The sequence below is a fragment of the Pogona vitticeps genome, chromosome 1, assembly GCF_051106095.1.
Source record: "Pogona vitticeps strain Pit_001003342236 chromosome 1, PviZW2.1, whole genome shotgun sequence".
Classification (NCBI taxonomy): Eukaryota; Metazoa; Chordata; class Lepidosauria; order Squamata; family Agamidae; genus Pogona; species Pogona vitticeps.
In genome coordinates, this window is record NC_135783.1 from 71,056,270 (window position 1) to 71,083,073 (window position 26,804).

General features: G+C 40.6%; 1 long non-coding RNA gene across 1 annotated transcript; it reads left to right on the forward strand.

Moving 5' to 3' along the window:
* The first annotated feature begins 461 nt into the window (after positions 1-461).
* On the forward strand, positions 462-19,108 carry LOC110072008 (uncharacterized). The gene is made up of 4 exons (XR_002299318.3): positions 462-743; positions 13,492-13,668; positions 16,883-16,998; positions 18,183-19,108. It is a non-coding gene; the product is annotated as an uncharacterized LOC110072008 (long non-coding RNA).
* Positions 19,109-26,804: the final 7,696 nt, after the last annotated feature.

A 26,804-nucleotide genomic window follows, 5' to 3' on the forward strand; every position in this document is an offset into this window, starting at 1 on the left:
TTTCATTCTACTGTGTTTCTCAGAATCCCACTGGCAATGCTATTCCATCCCAGTTCTGTATAGGGTTGCATTTCCCCCCTTCCTATATGGAAATGCATGCATATTTTTGTGTACACTTTTTGTATGCATTTAAAAAATATACACATTTCATGTTTTTCCCATTGATTAAAGTGTGCCCGGGTGTGCATTATTTTCAATTATGTGATTTTCTAATGCATGTTTCTTAAGTGTATACATAGTTTTCTGTACATTTTTTTCTCCACAGAAATGTAGTTTAAACCTCAGAAATGTCCTGATTTGGAAGGCAAGGTATGCTTTGTCCCATTGCTGGCCTCTAGGCTGGGAAATGCAGACCATCACTGAGTTCCTTTTCCATTCCTACACTTAATCAGAAGGGGGGGGGGGAAGAAAACTCTCCAGTCACTGGAGAGTTTGAATGCCAGATATTCCCTGTGTCTTCTGGCAGGACTGCTGAGGTCAGCGAATTGTCCTGGGCAGTCACTTCATTTCTATGGAGTGAGATTGTCATTATACGCTGGATTGCTAACAGCTGCCAGAGGTCACTGTCTCCAATCTCCACACATGCAGGAAGGAAAAGATACCTTACTCCGTATCATCAGCAAAAGTATGTCAGTGTCAGATTTGGTTACATCTGTGAGGGAGACTGAACCTATATCCTTTCACCAAAACAGCCTTTAATTATTTTCTCTATATTTTCACATTCGAAGCACTTTTTCCTAGTGGTGAGTAATTATTATAATAGTATTTCATATGTACACAGAGCTAGAGTGCATTCATTACATACATTATGTCAGGCTCAGTCTATTTCTGACTTGGTTCTCCGATTCCTTCCCACAACTGCTGATTTTAAATACCTGGCAGCCTCAGAGGCATAGAGCAGGGGAGCAGGACAGACACTTTTACCTAACCAAAGGTTAGGTGATGGTGCGTAATAATAACCACAGTTTAATTTTCCTAGTTCCTGGGGTGGCTTTGTTATTTGAGCAACTCCCGCTTGAATGTCCTCAGGAAGTAGTTTGTGATAATGGGTGGCTTTTCCTTGGTTTTCCTCCTCTGCTTCTTTAAAGACTTTGTGTGAAAATGGTCCGACTGTTCTGCAAGAAGGTTTAATATGCCTTTTCTTCTCGCTTTGTATTTAGGACACGTTAGTCTTTATTGTGATTAAGCAATAATTGGATTCATTCTCAATTGTGGCATCCTTATCATGGAAACTCCTGGTCCAGAAATTACATTTCGGCAGGACTGTGTAGAAGTCACAAAAAATTAGCATTGCTTGCTTCCTCTGTTGTGCAATACTCTAATCTGGATGGAACACAAATAGATTTTTTTTAAAAAAAAAAAACTGGCTTTGTAGATTGTTTTCAATGCTTAGTATATTGCTTAGGAACCCCAGGTCATTCTTGGATAGATAGAGACAGCCTATCAACCTGTCAGAATTATTTCCACAAGGCACTTAGCTTGCATCATCAATAAAGTTTCTCTCGTCTTCTCTTTGGAATGTCATAATTAGGGCTAAAATGAACAATAACAGTCCTAGCAGACAAAAGACGTGCTCACCTCTTTTTATGCTGCTCCTGAAAGATTCCCCCCCCCACCTTTTGCTTCTCCAATATTTTCCCTTTTCCACCTAATAATGCCACACCTCCCTTTTGAACTTTCAAAGAAGAACCAAGGGCTGGGATAGAGTAACCTTAGAAAGAAAAGGGCTGCATCTGCCTGCAGCTCACATCTGTTTTATTTTCAGTCTGGCATATCAGTGTATTCAGTTAATGTTACTGTCATATGATAGAAACCATGTGTATGTATGGCAACACTATGCCATTAAGAAGGTTACAGTGGCCCTAACGATATCTGGAAAATTCACAAAAATGTCTTGGATTTGTCCACTGAATTTTCTATACTACTGCAGGGTCTAGGTGCTCCTGCCTAGACCCCCTTCTCTGAACCTGGCTGCCTTCAATTTTCTCTGTGTATGCTGTGTTTGGATAACCTTCTCGTATACTCTGGTTTTACCTCAATTCCCCAGAACATTCTAATTCCATCCAATCACATATAAGGGCCCAAGCAGACAAGATGGGGAGCATCACAGTTAGACATGAGGCTGATTTATAGAGTAATGTATCTCAGAACTTTGCAAGTTGCTGATTAGGTTGCTTTTATCCAGTGATCAGTCACCAGAAGGAAACAAGGATTTCTGTTTGCACATTGATCTTGCAAACCAGCACATTTGAACAATATCTCTGGGAAGAATGTTTTATTGCCCCTTACTCTGTGAAGTTCCCTGTCTTGTCTGCTTTGACCATGATGTTTCTACAAGGGTGTACCTTCAACACCATGTCAACTACAATATGACCAAGACAATTCTCTTGCCTCTTAACTTTCCTCCTGAACCCTCCTTTCCTGTCTCATCTTTCTTTCTCATTGACAATAAGGGATGTGAAGACAGTTCCCCACTATGTTAGTGGTGGCTGAAAAAGCCTTCCCTGCCATTCCCAAGCTTCTGTGAGAGATTTCATCTCTGGACCGATGCCAAAACAGCCAGCCATATCATGGTTGATGGTGTGAAAGCCACGGAACAGTCCACGAAAGCCAAGGGTGGCAACATTCCCCTTTATGGAAATTGGCCTAAAGTCTTGTGGCATCTTAAAGATATAACAGATTTATTATCAACCTTTATAATTTACTCCAGCTTTACTACAACATGACATACATTCCACTGATATAATACATAAAACTCATGTTATAATAAATGTGTTAGCCTTTAGGCTGTGATAATGCTCTTTCGTTACTTTTGTTGCAACAGATTAATGTGGCTATCCCTCTGAACTGCAATTCCTTGCTTGAGCACCATGCCCAGGGAGGGTTTTGGCAGCTTGTCTGTAGTTGCTTTCATCCATTGGGTCTGTATTAGGTTATTGCATGACTGGCCTGATTGTTGTTTCTTTTAAAATGCATCATATGTTTGATTGAACAGGAATTCAGCATCTTGTGGAATCTGATAGATCTCTGCCTCCCTATTAGATAAACCACGAATAGCAAGGATCACACATACAAACAGATAGCCAGACATAACCAAATGAAAGAAGCTTGCAGCTTCTCACTGGTAAAGAGAAATCAAGAGAGAGAGAGAGAGAGACCTCAGTCTTCTCCTCACAGTGAGATTTCCTTATGGGAGATTGCCCCTCCCCTAAATATCACAGCAAATTTTGTAGAATTTCTAAGAAGTCTCCTCCTCATCCCTTCTGGGGTGAGTGAGATGCCATACTGTGCAGTGTGTGACAATTACAATTCCTCCACATAATCTTTCCCATGCAGGATTCTCTGGAAAAGGCATTAAGGTGTGCAGGATATAGAGTTTCCTGCACACAACAACAGGTGAAAAACAAAACAACAAAGAATATCTAGGAAATGAGACCAGCTTCTGGGCTTGGAAATACAGTGGTGCCTTGCAAGATGAACGCCTCGGGGGACGAAAAACCCGCAAGACGAATGGTTTTTGCGATCACTGTGGTGCCTTGCAATATGGCTTCTTCTATGGCCATGCTTCGCAAGATGATTTTCCCCCCCAAGACCGATTTCTCGCAAGATGAAAATAATTCATTTGTCTTGCGAGGTTCCTATAGGAATGCATTGCAATGCATTCCTATGGGAAACCGCTTTTTGCAAGATGAAAATTTCGCAAGACAGCACTACTCGCGGAATGAATTACTTTCGTCTTGTGAGGCACCACTGTATTGCTAATGCAAGGAGAAGCCTCAGTGGCAAGATTCAGAAAAATCAGAGAATGAGAAATGTTGTGAGTACTCAACACATCCATCAACCAAACACCATGTCCACATCCTGAGGCTCAAAGAGAGTTACATTTATTGCCATGTCTACGTGAAGATGGAGGCAAATAATTTTATCTTCAATATGTTTTAGAAGTTTGTCACAGTGTATCACCAAGGGAGCTACATGTAGTAATGATGAACTGTGAACTTCGATATCTCCTCAGATTCTATGTCAAAGTTCTACAGAACTTTCGTAAGGTTTTGTTCCATCAACTCCATTTTTTGTAGTGCCATCCAAATGTGCAACTAATAGATCAAATTAGGGTTCCTAGTTAACACCCCCAAATCCAACACTGTCTATTTTCCCTCAAAATCTACACCAAATAAAGGATGACAAGAATACTAGCTAAATTCCTCATTCTCATCAGTTTAGACTGAATGCTATGAAGCACCTTGTTATGAAATGTTCAGCCCCACATGATTCGACATCTCCACTGTGAGAGGAAGGCAAGGAGCTCTGTTTCTTTTTCAAGGTATCCATGATTTACACAGAATGTCTCTGCGCAAAATTAGCTGTCTTTTCATTTTGAAGCAAAACAAATGCACAGCAAGTTCAGAAAGTTTAAGTGATTGTTAAAAAAGATGCAAAAAACTAGGCATGGGCACTCTGGATACAAATATGAATTTATTTATTTATTTATTTATTTATTTGATTTTTATCCCACCTATCTGGACCAACGGTCCACTCTGAAGCGCAGTACCACAGGTGCCACAGTAACCCATTTCTTCCCTCCAGAAGCAGCCCGGTGCACTTACCAGGCTCCAGATGGTATGCACATCCATCAACATTGTCATCGCACCAATCGCAGAAGTAGTCTGGTTGTCTCTGCCCCGCCTCTCCCCACAGCTGAACACTCAGAAATTTGTCTTTCCACCTCCTCACTGGAGTGGTCAGCGGCAGGCAAGTGTTGTCTGGACTACTTCTGCAATTGGTACTATGCTGATGGACGTGCGTGCTGTGCAGAGCCCAGTGAGTGGACTGAGCTGCTTCTGGAGAGCGGGAATGGATCCCTTTGTGTTTGTATCCCCTGGATACAAATATGAAGCACCCATGTCCACAAACAACCCATTGAAAGCTTTCTATTCTTAAAAGTCAGTGAAATAAAGCAGAAACTAATAGTTTGTGCTATTTGATATATTTGAATTATTTGCACAAAAATCTCTATTGTTCACGTGAAAATTTGTCAAGACCCATGTAAACTGTTTCATCCTCTCTCAGGCAAGGAAAAAATGTTCTTACACTCATGTGTGAGAATGAGACAAATGAGCATTTACGTGGAGAGGTTGGAATATTACATTCAAAAGACAAAAGGCCATAAAATGTAAAACAAAATCCTGGTAGAATGGAAAGCATCTAAAAAACATCTGAAAACTAAAATTTGAAAGTAACTCATTACACCTAAGTTACATAGGTCTTACTTGTTGCACCTAATAGTAACTGTGTACCTACTAGTTATATTACCTTTTACCCAAAATACCTAGTTGCAAGTAAATATGTTCCTGCAACCAGTTAGTTTCCAGTTCTTTTTACATCTCTACAACAAACATCTGTATCAGTTTTTTGGGGTTTTGTAGGTGAAAACCTGAGTTGTGTCACCCTGTATCTTATTTTCCTGTGAAATAATTGTCCCATTAAAACACTAGATGTTATGCATATATACATAAGCTATCCAACCCCCCAACCCCTCCCAAACACCCCAATACAAATCACTTTGAAATAGAAATGGTTCGTCTAATAGTTTAGGAGTTCTGTTTTACATGCCTGCATTTTTATAATTCTCTATAATTTGCTAATTTGATATATGTCCTAATTACTACGTAGCCGCATTTCTGTTGACTTCTGCCTCAAAATCCAGGTCATAGACTCATTTTGGGTTCTGTACAATAAAACAAAAATAATTCTAAATGCTTCCTGTGAAGCACGCATGTGGTTAGCATTTTTATCTGTAACCTATTACCTGGCAGTGCCACCAAGGCATAAAATGTGCTTAGTCTGGCAGCCTTAAGCAGTTCACTTTGCTCAAGGCAGATTCTTTTCAACAGGGTTTTTACCACTCAGAAGTCCCATCTGCCTGTCAGTCTCTGCGTAATGAAACCTTGTCGATGTGATAATAAGGAGGCTCTGCAAGAGATTACTTGCTACAACAATTTTCAGCATGTAATAGTTGCCATTTTCATGAGAGAAACATACCTGCACTAGAGACTTCCACATCCTTTTTTCCTTTTCTTTTCTTTCTTTTCTTTTTTTGCCCACTAAAGGTGCAGCCTAACCAAGAATTCAGCTGATACTCCTTAACTGAAGTTGTTCAGCACATCAGTTTTACTAGCTTAATAGCATTTATTTGGATTTCTCTCAGGCCCACTAGGTAGCAATACAATTCTGGCTTCATGGTTTCCTAGGACAGTGCGTGTGGGGGGAACTGGGTCAGCTGGATCCATTTGGGAGGAAGGGATGACACCCTACAGCAGCAATCAGTGGATAATACTTCAACCTGTATTTCCTTGTTTTGGATTACAGCATTAGTCATGTGCATTCTAAGCATCCTGCACTGGTTTTAAATTCAGAGTTTGTTCCACTGAATTTTAAAATAGGCCCCCGTATCATCAAATGTCAAGCTTTCAGACTCTCTTCCCGACATGAACAGACAAGGGCAGTCTTTAACAGTGCAGTGCATTCATCTGCATACGCTGTGTAAACGCTGTATAATATTTGCTTAACCCCTTGATGGCTAATGCTAATTACCCCACCTTCACCTGTGTAGCCCTTGCTCCTGCAGTCATCACTCTTGTGCTAATAAGAGTGGAAATGTATCAAGACAAATACTACAGTGTCAAGTGCAGACAGCAAAATGTCACTTCACTTCTAAGCAAATTAGATCCTCTGCCACCGCCAACCACAAAGAAAGAGGTAACTTAATGTAATTTTGTGGCTTAAGTGTTCATTGGAGGAGCCATAGCTGGGCTGTCAGAAGATCTTACATTCAATTCTTGATGTATGACCTGAGGATGTAGATAAGCACTTGAACACTGCAAAGCCACCACCTCCTCTTTAGATCATTGTCCATTGTGGCTCTTAAGATCAACAAAGGAGATGACTAGGAAATGGGTTTTGCACGTCATCAGTGCATCTCTATGGGAAGGATATTTACCATCTCTCTTAAAGGAGACCATTATAAGGCCCATCCCAAAGAAATCAAATTTTGCATCAGATGATCTTAATAAGTATAGTACCTTTGTTAATATACCATTCTTGGGCATGTTGATCAAGAGGGTGGAGGAAGACCAGCTACAGGTGTTCTTGGAGGAAACAGTCTCTCAATCCATTTCAATTGGGGTTTAGGCTGCACCATGGACCCATAACTGCATTGATTGCCCTGTAAGACAATCTCCTGAGGGAGGTAGATGGGGGAGTGTAACCCTGCTGGTCTTCCTGGATCTTTCTATAGCTTTTGATACTGTTGACCATATATCCATCTGCCTATCGACGTAGAGACACTGTGGCTTCACTTGGTGCCTTCTCTTTAATTTTTTAAGAAAGTTGTCAAACCAGAATTGTTTAAAGCTGCTTTTTATTAGTGCTTTAATATTTGAGATATTCAAAGTTGATTTGTTTATTTATTTAAAGATAAGTTTCGTGGGTTTATTGATTTTATGACATTTATCTCTATATTATATTGTACTATTCTTTTAATGTGCATTAATTTGACTATCTTGTGAACCTCCCAGAGAGTGCTTGCACTGTGGAGGGGGGTATACAAGCTGAAATAATAAATATTTTTATCAGGTGCGTGACTGTACCATAAAGTTAATTAACCCTAATAAATAAATATTTCTGAATTTACAAGATCTCAGGTATATCACAGTGGGAGACTGTGGAGATGGCAAACCTGAGGCCCTCTAGATTTTGGTGTCCCACAGCTCCCATAATGCCTAAGATGGCTACTTTCTGAATTCGTTACCACTGGCCACATCTGGTAGTATCGATGGGAGTTGGAGTCCAAGTACATTTGGAAGACTACAGGTTCTCTATCCCAGCTGGCAGAGCCAAGACACTCATAACACAGTATTGTAGGCTAGATGGATGGATGGTATGACTCTGAATAAGGCAGTTTCTTATGATTGGTTCACCAAAGCAAATCCAACCCACTCACCTTTATGATGCTCAAAATTAACTCTGACAATTAAAAAAAATGTGCAGTCACTCTCCCCCATCCCCGCATTTTGGGATTTTCATTCGTTAATGGATTCTTATCAGTCTTTTAAAAAAGGATGGAAGTTACAAAGAGAAAACATGGGAAGTGTCTAAATTGAAGACATGATGCTCAGGAACACATTAGATAATACATTTAGCTTGTTTTTAGAAGAGGTACTCTTTCAACTGGTGAAAGGCATCTGTTTGTCATATGACATGACTTTTCTGTACATAATTTGCATTTAGAGTGCTTTTTCTGTCATTGGTAATTGAAAGGTGAACGTGGTTGAAAGTCTAATTGCTGAAACATGTAATGCTAAGGCAACCCCTCTGTGAGAGGGAAAATGTTTAATTGTAGGGAATACACACTCCTTGTAGTTTGACCCCTAGATGCATGTGAATGGGAGAAAATGCAAGCTAGACGTACATTATTTGCTGCACAATCTGCAACTAGATAGACACTGTGGACCAATGAAGTAATGTCAGTAAAGAATGTGCCTCATTGCATAAGAACCCAAGTCTGATCTCTTATTTTGCACCATGTGATCTGTTGAAGCTGTTTTGCCACGAAATTTGCTAGGAAGGAGTCAAAGGAGAATACATGCTTATTTAGACTCACATTTGATTTTCTACTTTTCCTGACATGAAAGGTTCTTGCTTTATGAATTCATATAAATAATATGTTAGTGTGACAAAGAACATCTTGGTGCCATAATAACCATGCATTTTCTTTAAGCTAGAATATTTTTTACTTCTAAAGCTTTAGTTTCAAGTTCTCAAAAAACATTTTGTGGGAAAATATTTTGAACCTCAAGTAAAGCATACCCGAAAAAAATGCTAGACAAAAACAAAAGCAATTATTGTAGTACACTGGGGGGAAATTAAATTTATTGTAATTGAGACCTTTGTTCTTTTAGCATATGAGTGTGATTGTGTGAATGTTATCCTTTATCTTCAGAAGTGAATGTTAATATTGCTTAAGAAAATGGCAGCATTTTAAGAGCTGGCAACAAATTACTTCTCAGCAGCATTATGACTAATTCCTAGCAATATGTCCACTCCTGTGGACCTAGTAGCTTTATATTTTATCTTCTTACCAATCGTTTAAAATAGGCTGAGGTTACAATACGTTACTTTTTTCAGGGCCAGCTAATGAGTGCCATGGCTGCACCAAAATGACCCGAGTTTCACTTACCATCCATCTGCACACTATAATAGAAAAAGGCCAAAGTTATTTCAAGGTCTTTTCTTGCCTACCTTTTGCAAATTAGGCCTTGCCATCGCTTAAGAGAAATTAGACTGCACTGAACAGAAAATGCTCTTGCAGTCTTGGAATAAATAATGCAAAACACAACACCAAACAATGTCCTTCAGCATTGTCCAGTATGACCAATATCCCTAAGAATGCTACAAAATGGATGTCACTGATCTACAGGAGGTATAAGAAGAACAGGGGGGGGGGGAGAGGACCATCATGGTGAGAACTGGAACTCAAAGGAAAAAAATGCAGCTGGTGTGCCAAGTGTGTATTACAGTATCTTAGCCTATTAGTTCTAGATCACTAATTCCCAACCTTGGGTCCCCAGATGTTCTCGGACTAGAACTCCCAGAAATCCTGGCCAGCACAGCTAGTAGTGAAGGCTTCTGTGAGTTTTAGTCCAAGAACAAGGTTGGAAACCACCGATAGATCATTTGCAGAGAACAAAAGAGGACAAGGCTCCTGAGCCTTCAATAGGAGTGTAGAGGAAAGAATTCCAGCAGGTTCTGCTTGTGTGATATAATAAGGAAGGGGACCCAGACTTTCCTGCAGTCCCAGTGTTTTTGCCAAGTAGTGGCTGGGTCTCTCTGGTGGCATGGGAAGCCACAAAATGGCTTCACTCACGTGGCTCAGAGCTCAGAGGGGTCTCCACGTGCCTGCTGAAAGGAGTATCACACTGGCTGGCTTGGATTGGCTAGTGAAACCAAAGGCGGTGGGGTGGCAGCCAGCAGACTGGAAGGGCAGGGTTTAAAGTCTGGTCCGCCAGTAGCAGATATAAGGGAGACCTGAGGCTTGTGATCCTCAGTCTTTCTGAGGAGCTGTTCCCCGGCCCTCCACCTGCTGTAGGTGTACTGGTGTGCACTTTATTAAGGGGTTTCTTATGGTAACATAGTTAGATATTTGGGTTATTCTTTCTTTGTCACAGCTTAGTTGGTGGTTTGGGACATTGGGATGGATCCAAGCAGTCATAGGACAGTAGGTGGGGATCTGCATGTTCTGCTTGCTTTGGAATCCCTACATGGGAACCACGTGTGAGGTCCATGGTCTTGTCTCAGCTCAGATGGGACAGAGTGCCCCTGCCTCAGATGGCAGAGATCCATGAAGTGGCACACATCTGCGTGGTCTCTAGGCGATCTGCCATTCCAGGTGATCTCACAGAGAAGTCCTGTTGAGACAGTGGGCTACACTGCAAGGGATTCAGATCTCCTGATGTGCAGGATCCAACCGAATGCTGTGGCAGGTTAACTGCTGCCGTGATCAATAAAATTATGGCCTTTTTATCCCTCTTACGGTGTTGTGTACATTCTTCAAGAGACTGGGGCCAGCTTAGCAGTAGGACAACAACACTGCTAACATTCCCTTTTCTGCTCTATCATAAAAAAATTAGACATGGGATATTCGTATTCTTATCCCTGGGGAAACAGTCCAGTCCCTACCCCATGAACTGGCAGGTCCAATTACTGGTTGCTGCATGATATGCACAGCCAGTGTTGTTCCCATCATGCTAATCATGGAAGTAGCCCAACTGGTGCTTCTCCAGCTCCCCGTGTAGTCCACCACTCAACAGCTGAGTGGGGAGATCTGGCAGCCCACCTCCTTGCTGGAGTGCTCAGCTGCACGGGCCAGCGAGGAAGTGCCAGCCGGGCTACTTCCACTATTGGCGTGATGGGAACGATGCTCGCTGTGCGTGGTGACCAGTAATTGCATCTGCCAGTTTGGGGCGGGGGGATGGAGGGACTGGACTTTCCAGGCAGCAGGGAGACGAATATGAATATCCCATGTCTGTTAAAGCTATACAAGGTTCTTTTCAAATTCACTGTTTGGCAGAGAGGCCATAAACAAAGTTGAATTTCTTTTAAGGGGTGTTACTGCAGCTAGTGCCGTCAGCTGGTCATTTTCAGCTGATATGATATTACAGAACAGCAGAATATGTACTGTGTCAGTTCTCAGGTGCTGAAATGACTACATGAGAATGTGGTACTCTTTAATGAAGAAATGTTTGTATCCTAGGCATTTTCCCTTTGGTCTGAAATTGATCACTAACCACATTAAGTGGGTTTCTTTTTCTGGAGTCTGTCATTTCGAACATTGGCAGTACATCGCTGAATCAGGAAGATGCCAGATGTCTCACTTAAATAATTTTTTTTTAAAAAATGATTCTAGGAAGTGTGGATCATTTCCAACATAAACTTTGAAATACTGTCGGTTTCCAAAGATTGACTGAAAGCTTTTTCACTGAAGCACATGGATGTTTTTTTTTTCAAAGAAGGAAAAATAAAATCACAAATTTAACAGAAAACATGGAGCAATGCCAGATGCTTCGTGTATCTCCTGTTGTTGACAGTTTTGGAAAACGCATGCGCGCACGCAAGTGTGCGCGCACACACACACACTATCAGGCTGTTCCAAATGAACCCACTTTTAAGTTCTTATGAGAATGCAATGGGTAGAGAGCCACAGCCTGTTTCACAGTCTGTTCTTTTAGCTTCTTTGGAAAAGAAGCAGGTTAGCTCCATCAAGGTATTATTAAGAATACAGTTACACACTGTAAAATCCAGCTCTGTTTCTAACCAGTTTCTAAATGTGAAACCAACTGAGAGCTGTGCATTTGAACAGAACAGCAACTCCTTATTGGTGCTGATGGAAGTGTCTTTTGATTTCCTGTGTGAATTTAACAATTTACAACACATTACAAAATTCTGTAATTCTATTTTATTCTCACAGCATTTCAGAGAGGTAGGCAAAGCTACAGGAGACAATTATACTGAGTAAGAAAGAGTTCCAGTCTTTTGCACATCAGATATACCTTAAAAATATGCTGGAAGTGTTACACTGGGTTCTCACCAATACTATTGCTGATAAAATCATACTGGATAGTGTTTCAGTGATGAAATACAAAACTCTCAGTGTTTTGATATTACAGACAACTGCTTCTGAAATTAATAATGACTATTGTGGGTGTGTTGTGTTCCTATGGCAAAAGTGTTTATGGTGACACGTTTTTGTGACCTGAATAAAATGTACCAGTTCTCTGGTTTGGTTTCATTTTTGTTTAAATAAATGCACTTGGAGTGAGAGACCTCTGGGACTTCTTGGATTATAGGATTAGCATTTAAAAGTATCACCACAAAACTCTGAAAGGTTTTATCTCTGAATTTACTAACATTACAACTTTTGCTTCTTAAAAAACATTATGTGGCATTCACCTTGAGAAAGTCTTATTTTGTATGATAGGGGTTTTTTAATGTAAGAATACTGAAGTTACATAAAAGGGGTCTCTGTTTTTTTGTGGCACAACGGGCACACCCAGTGGCCAGTTATGTTAATTATACATGTACTCCCCATGGAGGCATCAAACGTCTCATTGTGCAGAAATGGGACACTCAAACTTGAATACTCACCCTAGCAAAAATGTGCACACGCCGTGAGACTATCAAACTTTGTTCTGTGAAAGCAACCCACTGATCAAACACATGTTCCAAAAGATATTAATAGGGCAAATTCAGAAGATGCTAGTACTTCCTAGGACCTGTTAGTTCTAAGGGTGCCAGGTAAGCAGTATTCCATTCCCTGTGAATTCGGGCACAATACCTGGCAGTAGGGAGCAGAAACTTGGGATGGGGGATGGAGGAGAAGGTCTTTGTTGTGTCACAGAAGCAGGGCAGACAAGGTCAGGGAGGGATGAGGAAGCAAGCACAACACAAAAACATTTTTGAGCTCCACCAGTGGATGCTGGTATAAATTGGGAATGGATGGAGATGGGCACATAGGCTTTAAAGTATCTTACACATATAAAAAAAATCAAAATTTCTCTTTGTTGGTAAGACATCAAATTCCTGAATGAGTTATGGAATGAATATCACATGAAGAAGATGGTCTTTGGGGTATAGAGATTTGATATAGGAAAAGGAAAGTCATATCCTTTGCAAAGGGACTGAAAAGCCTGTGGGATGTCCTTAGTAACATTCAGTAAAATCTAGTAATATATTCAGTAATGCATTTAATATTTATTTATTACGTATTCTATTATTTACATGCAACCTCTCTCCCCATAGGGGACCCGAGATGGCTCACAACAATTAAAATCATACAATAATTGCAAGTTAAAATTGACATACAAAACAATGTATTAAAAAACAATTTTGAAACATTTTTAAAAATTTTAAAAATATCTAATTTTTTTTTAAAAGACCTTTCCCTGGACACTTATTGCTTAGAAGCTTGCCTGAAAATGAAAGTCATTGCCTGATGATGGAAGGACGAGAGGGAGGCGGACGATCTGGCTTCTAGGGGCAAGGCATTCCGAAGCCCGAGAGCAGTTACTAAGAAGGCCCTCTCTCATGTCCTCACCAACCAAGTGTGGGAAGGTAAGGAAACCAAGAGAAGATCTTACAAGCAGAGAAGGCTTATATGGGGTGAAATAATAAATTAAATAGACCTCTCTATCTGTATTGGGATGGGATGGAGGGAGAGACAATGAGTTCCTTCATATTATTATATTACTGCCTGGATGAGAGAGGGGCTCCAAATTCACACTGTACCCCTAATATGCCAAAAACACATTAGATGTCATGAGCTTCAGAGTTGCTCTCCCACAAGTAAGCTGAATAACTATTCATGACACATGGCTAATCTCCCTCCCTGAAGGTGGTACAGATAAACGGTGTGGGGGAGGAGAGGATGCATACTCCATATGCTCTTACAGGCCCTTTCCTTTCCTTTAATCCCAGAACACTTTTTACACTGTTCAATATCCATTTGTTTCCAAGAGAAAGGAGAACAGCTGCTTCTCGAATCTTGAAACAAGAATAATTTTTTAAAACAAGGTGCAGCTCTCTCAGCCTTCCTGTGTCTTTGTTAAAGCGTCTTTGTAAAAGTGGAAATGCATGTCAAGCCACCTTTGACACAATTTCTTCCTCTTTTTTTCAGGCTTGGCAAAGTTCTTTGTAGTTCCTGGGGGGAAGGGAAGGGAAGGGAATTGGCCCCCAGACTCTTGGAGCTTGATATCTTTGAATGAAAAGGACTGCAATGTATTCATACTACACATTTTAAAATGATACTTTTGTTACAATGTTTTGAATTTCTGGTTAAATTCTTCCGCCTGCTCAGCAGAAGCACAGGGATTCACAGAGCAGAATACCTTTACATTCCCCGGAGTAGACCACCCCTTTTTCTCTTTAACTGGCACTTACAGTTTCAATAACTCTGAGATATTAGTAGGAGAAAGAATAAAAGGTTGAACATATCAAACAGCAGACCTATGCACTTACAGTTGAACAGATCAAACAGCAAACCTATAAACACGAGTTCTTGCAGTAAACAGTAAATAGACTTCAACAGTCTCAGTGACTGCTTCCAACAGGCAATAGAGAGGGAAAGAGCACAAAAGCAGAGAGGCAGGACTATCTTTGAATTTAGAGACACAGAAAGAATAATTGGTTAGTGCTGGATAGATTGACAGTGACCCTGGCCCAGAAAGGTCCCTCCCAGCCAAACCTAGTAAAGGCAGAATGCAAGATTGCAAAAGCTCACAATAGTCTTTCCATTAGCTCAAGCAGGAAGGAATCTTTTTAATTGCACAGGTCTGCACTACTGTGGTTGAAACCTATTCGAGGATGTCTACATTTCAACAGTGGGATTGCACAGTGAGTGAGGCCAGATCCAAAACTACATAGAGAGTCTAGCTTTTCCATGAATATATTCAAAAGGAGCAGAAGACACTTGCACCCAGGGAAAGTTCCCTCCATCATATTTGTAGCTGGGAGAGTGGATGGAATAGAATAAGCAATATAAATAACTGGGAGCAGAGCAGGTGAATAGGGTGTCTAGGCCTCAGAGCTCTGGTTGAAGTCTCAGGGAAATTTTATACTTCTGTGATTCTGTCCTCTGCCATATTCATGATGCCTCCATTACCCATATTCACCTCCATGATGAAGGTAGTAGTATGTGAGTCAGTAGTATGTGAAACGACAGGTTTTATTAAACAATTCTTTAAACTTTCATGATTATCAACTGATAACATCAACTATCCATCAACTTAATGTCCTTCTTGTAACTCTCTGGTCACTTTGACCTGTGGTGTCTTCTTAATCTTAGTGAGATTCAACACCAGGTCCTCTGGTTTGGCAATCCCACACCTGTGTCTTGGGCCAGGGTTTGCTACTCCTCCACTCTTCTTCCAGAAACTAGCTTCCTGGACCTGGTGTCTTCTCTCTGTTACCTCCCATTCTCCCCAGCAAGAGAGCTTATGAGGGGGTTGGACTGACATTATCCTTTCAGCCTCTATCTTGGGGATTCCAAATAAGACAGGTTCTGTGGTCCACAGATCCTTCTTAACTACCTCCTCCCACTTTTCTACTGGTTTACTTTCCTCCAATACTCCTACATCCATGAAGTTGAGTTCAGTCACCTGCTCTACTGCTATGTCTTTTCAGATGTTCATCAATTCCATCTCTCTCGAATTCTTTACCTCTTTTCTCAGCTTTTCCCTCCTCCTCTGTATTTCCCGCCTCCTCCTCCTCTAGGCACTGATTTTCACTCCTCTCCTTTTCTCCACCTAAGATTCTTTCCCAGGCATTTCCTCCTCTATTTCTTTCCAGATGACTAGAGCTCCTCCTCAATCCACAAGCAAGCTTGATGAAACTCTCATGTCTGAGGAAAGAGACACAACACAACATTCTGTCTTCCTGAGTGCCACTCTCACAGCTTCTCTGGGCAAGGAGGCAAATCTCGATCTGAACAATCCTGGAGGAGGAACCTCGACTGAAGTGCCTTAAAAGCTACCTATCTCCTTTCATTCCCAGATGGTGCCAGGTTAACTCACTCAATGCACACTTGTAGGTTTGTGGAACTTGCAGCACGCACTACAAAAACTCAGAATGAAAGAGAGAAGACTGGAACAGAAGAGACAGTGGATGCAAGTGCTTCGAACCCTCATACCATTTGGAGTAAGGCAGGGAGTGAAGCACTGCTATCATGATTTGTGAAATTTCTGGTTGCATATATCCTTGCAGCAGCTCCCGGCCAGGAAAAAACTTCATTGTGGCTTGATGGTAGTGCAGAGCCTGAAAAAACTTTGTGACCTGCCTGCCCACCAAACATCCATATTTTCTCCTTGGTTCTGGGTTGATATGTCACTTCAACAGCTGGGGTCTTGGTATACCACCATAAACCAATAGTCAATTGACTCATTAATCCTGTACTCATCATGTGCTTTCTTTACATGTCCAATCTTAGTTTATTAAAAACTTGAAACGTACAGTTATTTAGCATAACATACAGTTATACAGTGCTCAGGTCCTGTCCTGCGAGAAAGACCAGTTTCATTTCTTAATATTATCTACATTTGGTGGGTGGGGGAAGCATGTAACGTCTCTGCTACTTGCATTACATCAAAGAGGACGAGGTCTCCTTGAAATGATGTTGGCTTTTTACCCTCTCAAAGAAGTATATATTCGCTTGTCTCTCAACTCAAGATAAGTTGTTCCTGTATGACTTGTTCTGCCTTTATCCTTTACGGTATTTAATAATGGTACAAAAACCTTTCATTCCCCCCTGCCTTCATTCTTTTCTTCTTCTAAGGCCTAGTTCCGGCCATCATCAGCTATCCAGCCCTGCGTGTGAAGCATCCCATGGAAATTAAAAGGTTTGTCCCTACTTTGGTGCAGAGGACCCTTTCAAAATCCACCACTTTTAAGGTGAGTTGCAAAAGCTATAATGAAAATGGTGTCAAACTTCACCTTTTCTATTAAACATTCATCCACCTAGGCAAGCAGGGGGTATTCTGCATAGAAATAGCCGCACTTCTAAAGCAACAGTTAATTCCTTTTTGGTGAGAATTATACATTCTTGGTGAACAAGGATTCAAAAACTCATGGGGGAAAAAAAGAAGAGGGGGAAAGTATCTGTAAGAGAATGTTCATTTGCTTCTTGAGGCCTAGTTCTCTATGAAGAAGTAAACCTATTTCTAAGGGCTTGGATCCCTTTGGCAGCAGGTGGAGGTTAGGCTAGCCAGGTTTCAGTCAGGACATTGCTTCTCTGTTACTTCATGAGGGGACAAAAAACCCAGAGAGAACAGCGCTGGAGGAGGAGGAGGAGGAGGAGGAGGAGGAGGAGGAAGAGAAAGTTTTATTTTCCTGCACATGGTAGGTTTAAGGCCTGGGTGCCCAACTCCTTCTTACATCCCGCTGGTCTCTCACACATCCAATGTAGAGAATGATCAAATGAGATGAGGCAGACGGTTTCCAGCACTAACCAGCATAGCAGTGGAAAATTACTTTTAAAAAGTAACTATGGTAAAATGAAGTTGTAGTTCAAGATTCCTCCAAAAATACTCAGTTGTAATTATAGTTACAGTTTTTAAAAAGGTATATCTTTACTTTCCTGTTTCCTCAACAGTAATCTGATATAGTGATATTTCATTGCTTTTGTAAAAATCTGAATGACTAATTTATAAGCAGTCTCTCCACTGCATCACACTGGGTACCCACTAACTAGTTATGTGAAATATCTTAGTTCCCTGCTTGGCCAGCCAGGGGGTACAGTCTTAGACATCCAGTCTGTCTGGTTTAAAATTAATCTTTTTTACTTCTTCATGAGAAACTAACATATGCATAATGATAAAATGCTAAGCAACCCCCCCAATTTATTTATTTATTTATTTATTTATTTATTTATTTATTTATTTATTTATTTATTGGACACTATAACAGGTTCTTGGGGGTATTCACACAATAAAGCAATTTTAAAACAATAACAATATATGCATTTATTATAATAGAAACAAAGAAACAAGTAATGTATAAAAATAATTTCTAAACATCTTAATGTTAACCGATTTGACTCTATCAAGATGTGTTTATTTTTGTGCACTGTTTTACAGATAAACATAGACACTTGTGTGTGTTGTTAGAAAACTGGGAGAAGAAATCAGGAAGCACATACTATTGTATCAAATGTATACATGCATATCGATAACACAGAAGACAAAGAAATCCACATGAACTGAACAAATGCACTGGAAACAGTTCTGGAATTAAAGGCAGAAATTCTTCTCGACTAAACCAGAATGCTGGATGAATGGATTGTGGGGTAAATAGAAACAGGGAATAATTAAGGAATAGACTAGAATAAACCTTCTCTAAATTTTTTGTTACTTGCAAACCCCTATTTTAAGTCATATTTTGGGTGGCAATGCAAATATGCTGAGGTTTCAGATCATTAATAATGTGGGAGACAGGTGCTGCCCTTGCTGAGAACTGGCTTTCTGATGTCACCATGTAAAATGAAACTAAGTGAGAAGCAATAATTGGAAAGAAAGGGGCAGGTTCAAAGACAAATCCAGTTCACACCAACAATATCTGCACTCCAACATTCAATATAGTACAAAGAATTTTAGAATTATTTCACAGGAAGGTGTGAATTCATCTCACCTCTAATGTTCATGATGTTATTCCACTTCAAAATTCCTGTCCAAATGAACAAAGACAACACTTGCCAGAGGAGGAGAAGAGAAGGCAAAGTTTTAGCAACTTTGAGTACAGAATTAAAAATGAGTTTATGGTTTCATTCCAATTTTTTCATATATAAAGCCCTTGCCATCACTTGGTTTGTTTTGCTTCTCATAACAAATATGTTATTAAGTCTCATCTATGACGTTTGGTTAGTGGTGTTTCTTATTTTAATCAAGTTTGCTCTTATAATTCTTGATCTTGTTATCCATAGGACCACATGGGTGCTAGTTACAGCTTGTAAAGCATATGGTAGTGCTTACAATGTGAATAATAAATTCTGAATGCGCAGTTTGAATTTTTATCATGTGCCACTTCAGCTTTCCATTGGTTTTTTTTTTCTGTTTAGTAGAACTGTTAGATACTGTTATTATATGCCGCACTCTCCCATAACTACATTCTATGGGGCTCTGCCAATAAGTGACTGGCATAAAACTGTGACAGGGATTTTTTAAAAGAAAAATTCTGCTTCTAATCATGGGGAAGCCACTGAAATTTGAACTTCTGTCTTGGGGTATGTTTAGGATTGGATGAGGTTAAATGAAACTTATTGGGGGACAACCTCCATAATACCCCCCCATCCAGCATTTCATTATCCTACCTGAAGAATTTTCATAACTATAGTCCATAAATCCTCTGGACTACAAAGATATCAAACCTATACATTTTGATGGAAATCAACCCTGAGTGCTCACTGGAAGGACAGATCCTGAAGCTGAGGCTCCAATACTTTGGCCATCTCATGAGATGACTCCCTGGAAAAGACCCTGATGTTGGGAAAGTGTGAGGGCAAGAGGAGAAGGGGACGACAGAGGATGAGATGGTTGGACAGTGTCATTGAAACTACCAAGATGAATTTGGCCCAGCTCCGGGAGGCAGTGGAAGACAGGAGGGCCTGGCGTGCTCTGGTCTGTGGGGACACGAAGAGTCGGACACAACTTAACGACTAAATAACAACAACAAAGTCCATAAATATCTGTACTGTTGTCAGTGAATACTATTTTGTTCAACTGTGTGCTCTTAGTGAAATCCTCCATCTTTTATCATGTTTTAGATGGCTGATATTTTGATTTGTGGTTCAGTTTGTTCATAGCTATGTTGCCTTATTTCAAACTGGGAGCTATCAGCTTCTATTGAACAGGAGAAAGTAAACTAGCAAATAAACATACAGTATATGTAAAGAGGCACATATGAATCAAGGACTTGCTGAGCACCTGAAACATGCATGTGAAAAGCCTTCTTGACATCACAAATGTGTGTGTGTGTTTAGTCGTTTAGTCGTGTCCGACTCTTCGTGACCCCATGGACCAGAGCACGCCAGGCCCTCCTGTCTTCTACTGCCTCCCTGAGTTGTGTCAGGTTCATGTTGGTTGCTTCGCAGACACTGTCCAGCCATCTCATCCTCGGTCGTCCCCTTCTCCTCTTGCCATCACACTTTCCTAACATCAGGGTCTTTTCCAGGGAGTCTTTTCTTCTCATTAGATGGCCAAAGTACTGGAGCCTCAGCTTCAGGATCTGTCCTTCCAGTGAGCACTCAGGGTTGATTTCCTTTAGAACTGATAAGTTTGTTCTCCTTGCAGTCCAGGGGATTCTCAAGAGCCTCCTCCAGCACCACAATTCAAAGGCATCAATTCTTTGGCGGTCTGCTTTCTTTATGGTCCAGCTCTCACTTCCATACATCACGACAGGAAAAACCATAGCTTTGACTATTCGGACTTTTGTTGGCAAGGTGATGTCTCTGCTTTTCAAGATGCTGTCCAGATTTGTCATCGCTTTCCTCCCAAGAAGAAGGCGCCTTTTAATTTCAGGGCTGCTGTCTCCATCTGCAGTGATCATGGAGCCCAGGAAGATAAAATTTGACACTGCCTCCATATCTTCCCCTTCTATTTCCCAGGAGGTGATGGGACCAGTGGCCATGATCTTAGTTTTTTTGATGTTGAGTTTCAGACCGTTTTTTGCACTCTCCTCTTTCACTCTCATTACAAGGTTCTTTAATTCCTCCTCACTTTCTGCCATCAGAGTGGTATCATCTGCATATCGGAGGTTGTTGATATTTCTTCCGGCAATCTTAATTCCGGCTTGGGTTTCTTCCAGTCCAGCCTTCCGCATGATGTATTCTGCATATAAGTTAAATAAGCTGGGGGACAATATACAGCCTTGCCGTACTCCTTTCCCAATTTTGAACCACTCAGTTGTTCCATGACCCGTTCTAACTGTTGCTTCCTGTCCCACATATAGGTTTCTCAGGAGACAGATAAAGTGGTCAGGCACTCCCATTTCTTTAAGAACTTGCCATAGTTTGCTGTGGTCCACACAGTCAAAGGCTTTCGCATAGTCAATGAAGCAGAAGTAGATATTTTTCTGGAACTCTCTGGCTTTCTCCATAATCCAGCGCAAGTTAGCAATTTGTTCTCGAGTTCCTCTGCCTCTTCGGAATCCAGCTTGTACTTCTGGGAGTTCTCGGTCCACATACTGCTGAAGCCTACCTTGGAGGATTTTCAGCATAACCTTGCTAGCGTGCGAAATGAGTGCAATTGTACGGTAGTTGGAGCATTCTTTGGCACTGCCTTTCTTTGGGAATCACAAATGTAGTCCAGCAAATTCTTAGGTGTACAAACCCCTGTTCACATAAATTAACAACATTATCCCCTCCCAGTTTTATGATTCTTCCTTCTATAAGCCTGATACACTATGCACAGAAACACAGCAGTGCTGTCTCCTCATTACAAAACAAAAGCAAGCTAATGGGAGTAAACTTTAGCTCTTGTTAAAAATAAACAGCCTTTTCCTCTTAAAGATGGACTGCATCCCAAGGCAAAGTCAATGTCTTGTCTAGTAAGGTCCTAAGTGGCTTTGAAAGAGGAGGTCCACTAGCAGAACTCCCAAAACAACGTTCTGTTGTGGGCTTTGTGTGGGTGCCGTGGAGCAGCAGCACACCAGTGCGGAATCCTAGACTTCTGCAAGTTGGACGTACCCATAGACCTGGAGGAAATCAAAACGAGGAGAGGATCTAGTATGAATAATTATCTCAAGGAACAATTGTAAAATGGAAAGAAAAGAGGTAATGTTTGCAGCCCTCGTACATCCCACTCCCCAACGTTGGAATGGTTCAGACGCAGCAGACATTTTGTGGTGCAGAGCACTTTCTTTCTCTCTTTCTCTTTTTCAGACACTCGCAATTTATGTGGAAATATTCACTACTGTAGCACATTATAAATGTAAACACTCCCTTCTGATCTTATGATTCAGTTCTGTCCCCCTCAGATTCAGAAATAGGGCCCACTGAGAGTGCAACTGTATTAGCAAATAATGCAGGAAATGCTGTAGTAATGAAGCAGTCAGATTAATGTTAGTTTCCATTGTCTACATGATATAAAAGTCAATATGAATTAGTCTAGAGTTTTTCCTGTCTAGTCTGCTCCTGGGGCTTCTTCTTTTCTCAGATGGAATGTATTTGCATCGGTATGATTGCATGAGCTGACCAGAGGCTTGGGTCCCTCCATTTCTCTTGCTTGGGGCTCTGTTTGCATCTCATTGAGGCCTGGCCATATGGAGGGAGGCTGCCACGTTCCCATGACCCTTGGTGTGATTTCCTGGCCAGGAAATATTCAAATCTGGCCAACCACAAGAGGAACTGGCTGTCTGGAACCTCAAGCTCACAAGGTCTGGCTGACTCAGGAAAACTGTCATAGCGCCCCACCACCACCAACAGGTATTGTTGGATTCTCCTAGTGGTCACACACCAAGGGGCATACCCAGCTTTGGTTGGCAATCCTTGTTACCCATGAAGATTGTAGTATTGGGTGCATTGGCTGGCAGACGGGTCACCAAGTGCAGGGATCTCTTCCTCATATTGATGACAATGGTGTATTTTAAAGATTGGGGCACACAAGCAAGGGAATTTTATCTGGGTCCACAAGCTGGCTCTCTCAGCTTTCTAGTTTAAGGTAGGTAGGTAGGAAGCAAAGAGCCATAAATGCAGGTGTCAGTTCTCCTCAACTGGTCAACCCTTTTGTCTCCAAATTGTTTATTCCCCCCCCCCCCAAATTCTTGAAGATAAAAATAAAAGTAAATGAGAAGGAAATTGACAGAGGGAAGAAAACTGGCAGCCAATCCCTGTTTGCAGCTTGTTAATGTAGTTCTATCCTTGCTGTGCCTGCTGCAAATCTGGATGACTGCAGAATAGCCACCCTAACAGGATGCTAACAAATTTAGATTGGCAATTTCCTTCACTCTCTCCTGACATCTGCATGATCCACTACAGCAAATTCACCCAAGGAAGTCCAGCATCTATGATGTGACTTCACAAAAGATCAGTTCACATTTTTCCTGCCATGTAGCGGCAGCCTATATTTTACAGGATTAACCCCTAGTATGCTTGGGTATAGCACGATAGCCATACACTATTATTTTTGTTCCTACTCTGCAGCCCTCTTTTCTCACCAGAATTAATTTCCAGTCAGACTGCATGGGGTGGGGTGTGAGGCAGACCAAACTTTTCTGAGTATTGCTCTTTACTTTTTCCTTTGCATTCCTGATCATATGAGAGACACTTTTGGACAATCAGGTTCAAGAAGGCCTGTCTCACTTTTTAGATCATTACCCTTCAAAAGGTGGTAAAAACAGTTATTTTTAGGAAAGCATTTATAAATTCACTTCCCTCTTTCTTTTGAACATTTGGAATAGTTTGATTGCTGTTGTGTTATTGTTTTCTTCCACCGTTTCCATGTTCTAATGCTTAGTGCTTATGGTATAAATTGAAAAGACATTTTCACTTGTTAAGTTATTGACCTTTCTGTAATCCACCTTGATCTTCTTGGAGATACAGCAGAGAATGTGTGTTTGCAAAAGAAATAAATAAAATTATGTTGTAAATTGCCATGAACTTTGGCAGCATAATATAAATAATAAACATGGATTCTTTGTTATTTGATATGGAGTTACTGATAAAATCATCTAACGATTCTAATCATTCACATAGACATCAATTATACTTTTCTAAGAGCAAATAATGGGGGAAAATCACATTATATTCTATGCTTCCCTCAGCCTATGTGAGGTACTTCAAGATAAGCAAGGTCAGGGAGATCTTCTGTTAAAATATCCAGTATGACAGAATCCACAGATACTGTACATGGAAATGGCAGTTTTTCTCTCCTTCGCTTTCTGTGCAAATGTTTGTCACAGCATAGCATCTTTCTCCTATGAACTGCTCCGTGCTATCTAATCACCCCCAGTGCCATGTTTGCAAAGGGTAAATTGCTTGGATGGGAAAAGAGTTCTTCAGCTATCGTTTGTCTGATTGTTCGTGTACTTATTTATCTATTTACACTCTTTCATTTTAAAGTTCAGCAATACTATTTTAGTCTCTAACACTATAAAAGAGGTAAATTCAGTGTCAGTTGCCCGGACCTGGGCATGGCATACCAGATGTGGTGATTATGGTAAGAAGACATACCCTCAAATGGCAAATATATATCATTAAAACCTTCCTGCTCTCTAATCATGACTAGCTGGAAACATTCTGTGGGCAGCCTGTTTCATATTGTTTAACTATTGCTCCATTTGACCATGTTCATTGCACTTGGCTGCACAATTTGTTGATGGGAAAGGTGCCCAAAATATCCCCATTTAGTATTTTAACTCAGCCCATGCCATGTTGCTAACAATATTCAATATTTAAAAAGAATATATCATTGAGCATTGCCAAATATGTTGTTGATTCAATGATTTTTAAAATACATATCTTTGCTTATTTTGAAATTATTACTGGCAAACATAAATGCCCTAGGCAACCATTTACCAGGTTGTAGCATTGATTACTATTCTTTCTTTCTTTCTTTCTTTCTTTCTTTCTTTCTTTCTTTCTTTCTTTCTTTCTTTCTTTCTTTCTTTCTTTCTTTCTTTCTTTCTTTCTTTCTTTCTTTCTTTCTTTCTTTCTTTCTTTCTTTCTTTCTTTCTTTCTTTCTTTCTTTCTTTCTTTCTTTCTTTCTTTCTTTCTTTCTTTCTTTCTTTCTTTCTTTCTTTCTTTCTTTCTTTCTTTCTTTCTTTCTTTCTTTCTTTCTTTCTTTCTTTCTTTCTTTCTTTCTATCTGTTTCTAGTGGAGACTCCTTTGGCCCACCAACAGGAAGACTGGTGGGCATCACCAGATTATGTACAAAGAACTGTGGGGCCTAACCCATCCGCCATGGGCACATATTGTGACCATGTCTCCACCAGTCATATGGATGTGAACATATAGATCACTCAGGATGTGAGTGATCACTTGTGTGTATAGCTATATACATGTAAAATGTGCTGATATGGGGGGGGGGTAATGGACACTGGCTTAATTAATTTTTTCCATATGTGGCAGGGCATCTAAATGATTCCAGGGCATAACCTTTTTGATGGTGCCTCCATAGCTGTGTAATTCTTTCCCTGTGTAATTCATGCTCCTTCTTCTTCCCATTTTAAGACAGCATGAATGATTTTTTTTTGTTCTGCAAGAAGAAATTCTTTGCTGGTTTCTGTGTTTTTATCTGATGGCTTTGGTATTATAATGACTTGAATTCCATGTTATTATTTGGTGCAGGATGCCAAAGAAAGACTGGCATTGTGGAATGTTCACATCTACATTAAATAAAATGAATATTACAGTAGAAAGAGCAGCTGATAAACCTGACACAGCAAATGCAGCATCTGAGAGTACTCTTGGCATGTAGAGCTGACATTTCTGCTGAAACAAGAGGAAGGAACGAAGCAACTTCCACTTCTGAGTGTTTCCTTGGCACATGGATTTCTATTTCCCAGATCAGTGATGTCCAAGCTTTGAGAGAACTGCCGGTTATTTTAAACTGGTTTTAGCTGTTTTGATGTCTGTACCCTGACCTGACATCTTTTTAGATAAGGCAGGATATAAAATTTTAAAATCAATTAACTAAGGTGGCACAATCAGTGAAATGAGATAATGAAAGGCTCTTGTAAGTCTAAGTACTTATCGGGAGAAAAGGAAGGGGAAGGGTCTTAGCTCACACAGGTTCAGCTGAGGACTCTTCCAGCTAGGAGTAAGAAAGATCTGAACCCATCAGATTGTGCGGACAATATTGTGTTAGGCAGACCGGCTTAAGACAAGATAGCTTCCACTATTTCTAATTATCAACTGCATTTCTGTATGATTCACTGCTCTGGACTACCTTCCTTGCAGTCTACTTCCAAGGAGAACTCATGCTGCTTAATTATTAATTACCAGAGAAGTAGCTGTATTCGTCTGTTGCTAAAAAAGGGCAGGGCGAGGGAGGAAAAATTCTATGGCACTTTAAGAAGTAACAAAATCATTATCTTAGAAGTAAACAGCTGGAAGGGACCCTATGGATCATCAAATCCAGTTCCTGTCAAGGAGGCACAGTGGGGAATCAAACTCTCAACCTCTGCCTTTGCAGCCAGATACCTAAATCGCTCGGTATCCAGCAGTTCTACCTCTATGCATCAGTACAATTGGATCAATACAGTATCTTTCTAGAAATACATGGCATAGTTATCCACAATCAGAGGAGAATAAGGCTATGAAGGTTACATATTACGTTCAACATCAGAATGAGTGTGGACATGAACTGCTAGGGAGCATGATGGGAGTGCTGCATTCACATAAACATATGGAACCAGGATGCTGTATTAGTTAGGTCTTTGGCCTGATCCAATGCAGTTTGTCATATAAGGGGCTCTTCACAGAGTTAGCCAAGGTGTCTAATTCTTATGTCATATACTATTTTAAATAAGGGTGGGAATAATGGTGGCCCCTATATGGCTACCAAGCCTGTTTTTGAGACCTCCAAGTCGACTCTGATAACTATACCAAGATATTTCAGAAGCAAAACAGGCTGCTGAAGTATAGTGGAAGCAGCAAAACTTTGCATTTAAGTTTAAATGGCTTCTAGGAGTTTGCCACTGAATTTTGGAAGCAAACTATCACAGCCACGTTAATGCTTGCCTTCTAAACAGACTATATTTCTGCT